Raw genomic sequence first — 5440 nt, forward strand, 5'->3', positions numbered from 1 at the left:
ATATTTTTAAGATTTAAATTATTTTTATATAATATCATGTGTACCTTTACATTGTGGTTAATGTAACAATATATGTTCTTCTTATGTAGCCAATATATTAATTTCTTTTTCATTAAATTTTTACTACACAAAATGTCTTGTGTTTGTTTATTCTTTAAGATAAAACACCAACCCTGACTGTACACCTTGACTTAAAAATAGATGATTTAATTAAGTTAACTATCAATTTTATTCAAGTTATAGAACAATATATTTTTCTATACCAGGTTATATGTTGACCTCAAGATATAAACGTGAGCATAAAAACTACAGTTCCTGTTCTCTTGTATCTTTGATTTTTGTCCAGAAAGAAATCTAAGAACAATAATAATGCTGAGTTAATGTCAGTTATGCTGACTGCTGAATTGTGAGGAAGTAAAAAAACAATGAATTCCTCTTAGCAGAAGGTAGATTGAGACATGTCTGGAAATTAAAGCAGAGATATTCTCTGTAAACTGACTTTCAACATGTAATTGAAAATGTACATTGCCAGTCAGATAAATGAGTTTGCAGTTTTCAAGGAATACCATATCTGGAAATTCCTAACTGGCAATGGAAAGGCCAAAAATGAAGGCTGTCATGTGGGGAGCAAGTGGAGAAGGAAAAAAAGACTTAAACTGGATTCTGAGGACCTTCCAACGTTTAAGTGTGGGAACAGAAGAGACACAAGGAAAACAGAAGTGGAATACCTTAATATCAGAAGGGCAAGAGGGAATGGTGATAAAAGTGTATTTAGAAAATAAATGTGCTTAGAAAAAGAATCAACAGACTTATGGAAAATATGAGTTAAAACTGAGCACTACAGCAAGAAAAGAGATGGCAGTGCAGAGCTTACTGAGAGCTGGATTGATAGAATTAATCAGCAGAAGACATATTGGGGTAGGTAGAAGAGTGAATCAGAAAAGAAAATCAAGGTAACACATATGGAAAATTGTGAGAGATCTGCCTTTGCAATGGAGGGAAGTAATAAGGTTGCACTCTCCAAAAATGTGGATTATCTTTTATCTGCATAGTGTTTCCCTTTTGAAAATATATGTCACTGAATAATTTTCATAAATGTGATGCATTGGTAAACCATATTAATACATTTAATTTTTATATATTTAAAGCATAATATATAAAATTATTTACAATAGTAATTGATCAAAATTTTGATTAATTCTGTTAAATGTCAGTAAAAACTGACACATTTCTTTCATAAAATAAAATCGGAAACTGGAAAAGAGATTCTCTTTCTCAATACTTTAGGAATGGGGAGAAGATTCCCTATTTAATAAATGGTGCTGGGAAAACTGGATTGCCATAAGCAGAAAACTGAAACTGGACCTGTTTCTTACACGTTATACAGAAATTAACTCAAGATGGATTAAACACTTAAATGTAAAACCCAAAACCATAAAAACCCTAGAAGAAAACCTAGGCAATAGCGTTCAGGACATAGGCATGGACAAAGATTTTACGATGAAATCACGAAAAGCAACTGCAACAAAAGCTAAAATTGACAAATGGCATCTAATTAAAGAGCCTCTGCACAGCAAAAGAAGCTATCAATCATCAGAGCAAACAGGCAGCCTACAGAATGAGAGAAAATTTTTGCGGTCTACCCATCTGACAAAGGTCTAATATCTAGAATGTACAAAGAACGTAAACAAATTTACAAAAAAAAAAAAAGCCCCATCAAAACCTTGGCAAAGGACACGAACAGATGCTTCTCAAAAGAAGACTTTTATGTGGCCAATAAACATGAGAAAAGCTCAACATCACTGATCATTACAGAAATGCAAATCAAAACCACAATGAGATACCATCTCATGCCACTCAGAATGGCGATTATTAAAAAGTCAGGAAATAACAGATGCTGGTGAAGCTGTGGAAAAATAGGAAAGCTTTTACACTGTTGGTAGGAATGTAAATTAGTTCAACCATTGTGGAAGACAGTGTGGCAATTCATCAAGGATCCAGAACCAGAAATACCATTTGACCCAGCAATCCCATTGCTGAGTATATACCCAAAGAAATATAAATCATTCTATTATAAAAATACATGCACGTGTATGTTTATTGCAGCACTATTTACAATAGCACAGACAAGAAACCAACCCAAATGACCATCAATGCTAGACGGGATTAAAAAAAAAATGTGCTTAAATTCTAGGTGACGAGTTGATAGGTGCAGCAAACCACCATGGCACACGTATACCTATGTAACAAATCTGCTCATTCTGCACATGTATTCCAGGACTTAAAGCAATGTCAAAAAAACAGAAAGGAAGAAAGTTGGTCAAAATCAGCTGAAAATGCAACATCTCCTCAGAGAGCAGGAGATGGTTGTGTATAATTGGGGAAAAAAGGAGATTAATAATTATTTAGCAAATCCCAATACAAAATTTACACATCAGGTATAAATCACAAGAAATTATTTTACATTGAAATTCCATTCTGCTTGCATATATTTTTTTAGGCAGCCTAAAAAACAAAAAACAGAATTCTGTCATGAATTCTAAAGAGGCTGAAAAATGTTCTCACCTCATTTCAAAGTCCTATTTACATTCAGTCAGGAAATGGTGGCTTGTAGAAATACCTGACAGAGGAGCAGCCTCTAGAGTGAAGTGCAGAATACACGTGTTGATGGTTAACTGATTCTGGCACCTGGCACATTCGTTTCCTGGCTCTCAGAATTCCAGAGCACACTCCCATATGAAGGTAGTCTCCTAAACTTAAGTAAAATATACATCTTTGCTGGTTCTGGGAGCTGACACACTTTCCCCTTTCCTCCCTGCTTTTCTGTATCCCATTTTTCACTCCCATATCACATTAGTTTCCTTCCTCTTCCTCTAGAAATCGGCACCGTGCTCTCTTCTTCACTCATCATTAGCCTGCACTGACTTTTCACACACCTGTTTTCAGTTCTCTTGTGGGTTTTACCCATCACTTTCCCCTTAAGAGTACAAAATCACAAATGAAAGCAGAAGTTCAATAAAAGTTCTAGGTTTTTCAGAAACTCTTTTATAAAATACTCCTTTTCCTTTCTTATGATGAATATTTCTGACAAAGAGGGAATGTCTCTGTTACAATGACATAACAGTAGCTTAGCAAATAAGGAAATAAAAGGCAGATTTGGAGACTATTACAACATTTACAGGGAATGAGCGCCCCCAACTGGTCAAAATGCATCAAGACGGCAACCAAGTTTGTGAACAGGCTGCTAATGCATAAGTAGGCCTCCTGACTAGAGATGTATCTTCATAGCTAAAAAGAGGCTCTTCCCAAGAAAGAACTGACCCCGGTACTGGAATTAACCCATTTCCTTAACTTTTGGATCTTAGAGAGAGAAAATACTCCCAGCTTCAGGCAGGACATGTCCTCTTGGGGCAATGGACAGCTATGGGGAAAGAGAAAGGGTCAGGATGTGTGCCTTTCCTCCACCCTGCCCGGCCTCCCCGGGGCTTCCTAACTTATCCCTTCCTATATGTATTGTGCAACACTAGGAATTAGAACAGCCTCCCAATCTGGGTGTAGAACTTCAAGGGAATTCGACTTTTGGGCTCTATCAAGGTTGTGGAACTTTTCATAGATGATATCCTGAAATATATTTTCCAAGTTGTTTGTTTTCTCCCTGTCTCTTCTAAGGATGCAAGTGATTCCTAGATTTGGCCTCTTTATACAGTCCCCTGTTTCTTGGAGGTTTGTTCATTGCTCTTCATTCTTTTTTCTTTAGTTTTGTCTGACTGTCTTATTTCGGAGAACTAGTCTTCAAGTCCTGAGATTCTTTCCTCAGCTTGGTCTATTCCGCTGTTAATACTTGTGATTGCATTGTGAAACTCTTATAGTGTTTTTTAGATCTATTAGGTCCATTAGGTTGTTTTTCATACTGGCTGTTTTGTCTGTCGGCTCCTGTATCCTTTGATTGTGATTCTTAGTTTCCTTGGTTTAGGTTTTACTGTTTTCCTGAATCTCAGTGAAATTCCGTTCTATCCATATACTGAATTATATCTCTGTCATTGTAGCTAACTTATTTTGGTTAAGAACCCTTGTTGGAGAACTAGTGTGATTATTTGAAGGACATAAGAAACTCCGTCCATTTGAGTTACTGTAGTTCTTGCATTGGTTCTTTCTCATCTCTGCATATGGGAGTGTAGCTTGAGTTCAATCAATAAATAGACTTCTTTTCTGGATGTTTTCACAGGGCTGCAGCTTTGTGCAGGGTCTTTATTTGTAGCTGACTTGTCTTTGGTTTAATGAGGGTATGTTAGTGAGATATTTTAGTGTTGAAGCTTTGGGCATGATCTAGTAGGTGACCCTTAGGCGTGGTGGTCAGTTGTCAGGCTTAGTCATGTGGCTCCCCTATATTGTTGTTGTTATTGGGAAGTTTGATGACTGATTTGATCTCCTTGCTAGTTATAGGTCTAGTCAGATTTTTTGTTTATTCATGATTTGGTCTTGGTAAGTTGTTTGTTTCTAGGAATTTATTTATGTCTTATAGGTTAATCACTTTGTTGGAGTATAATTGCTCATAGTAGTCTGTTATAATCCTTTTTACTTCTTCTTCTTCTTTTTTTTTGGAGACCAAGTCTCGCTGTGTCGCCCAGGCTGCAGTGCAGTAGCACGATCTCCACTTACTGCAAGCTCTGACTCCCAGGTTCAGGCCATGCTCCTGCCTCATCCTCCTGAGTAGCTGGGACTACAGGCACCTGCCACCATGCCCAGCTAATTTCCTTTTGTATTTTTAGTAGAGATGGGGTTTCACTGTGTTAACTAGGCTGGTCTCGATCTCCTGAGCTTGTGATCTGCCCGCCTTGGCCTCCCTGATGACAGGCGTGAGCCACCACTCCTGGCCAATCCTTTTTACTTCTATGCCGTCAGTTGTTTTATGTCCTCTGTTATTTCTGACTTTCATGTGATTTTTCTCTACTTATCTCTTAATATAATTTAGGGTTTATCAATTTTGTTGATCCTTTCAAAAGACCAATGTTCACTTCCATTGATTTTTTAATTGCTTTTCTTTCCTTTTTATGATTTTTTTTATTATACTTTAAGTTCTAGGGTACATGTGCACAATGTGCAGGTTTGTTACATATGTATACATATGCCATGTTGGTGTGCTGCACCCATTAACTCGTCATTTACATTAGGTATATTTCCTAATGCTATCCCTCCCTTCTACCCCCTAGCCCACCACAGGCTCTGGTATGTGATGTTCCCATTCCTGTTTCCAAGTGTTCTCATTATTCAATTCCCACCTATGAGTGAGAACATGCGGTGTTTGTTTTTTTGTCCTTGTGATAGTTTGCTGAGAATAAGGGTTTCCAGCTTCATCTATGTCCCTACAAAAGGCATGAGCGCATCTTTTTTATGGCTCCATAGTATTCCATGGTGTCTGTGTGCCACATTTTCTTTCTTT

Source organism: Mandrillus leucophaeus, unplaced genomic scaffold, assembly GCF_000951045.1.
Source record: "Mandrillus leucophaeus isolate KB7577 unplaced genomic scaffold, Mleu.le_1.0 Scaffold1802, whole genome shotgun sequence".
Classification (NCBI taxonomy): Eukaryota; Metazoa; Chordata; class Mammalia; order Primates; family Cercopithecidae; genus Mandrillus; species Mandrillus leucophaeus.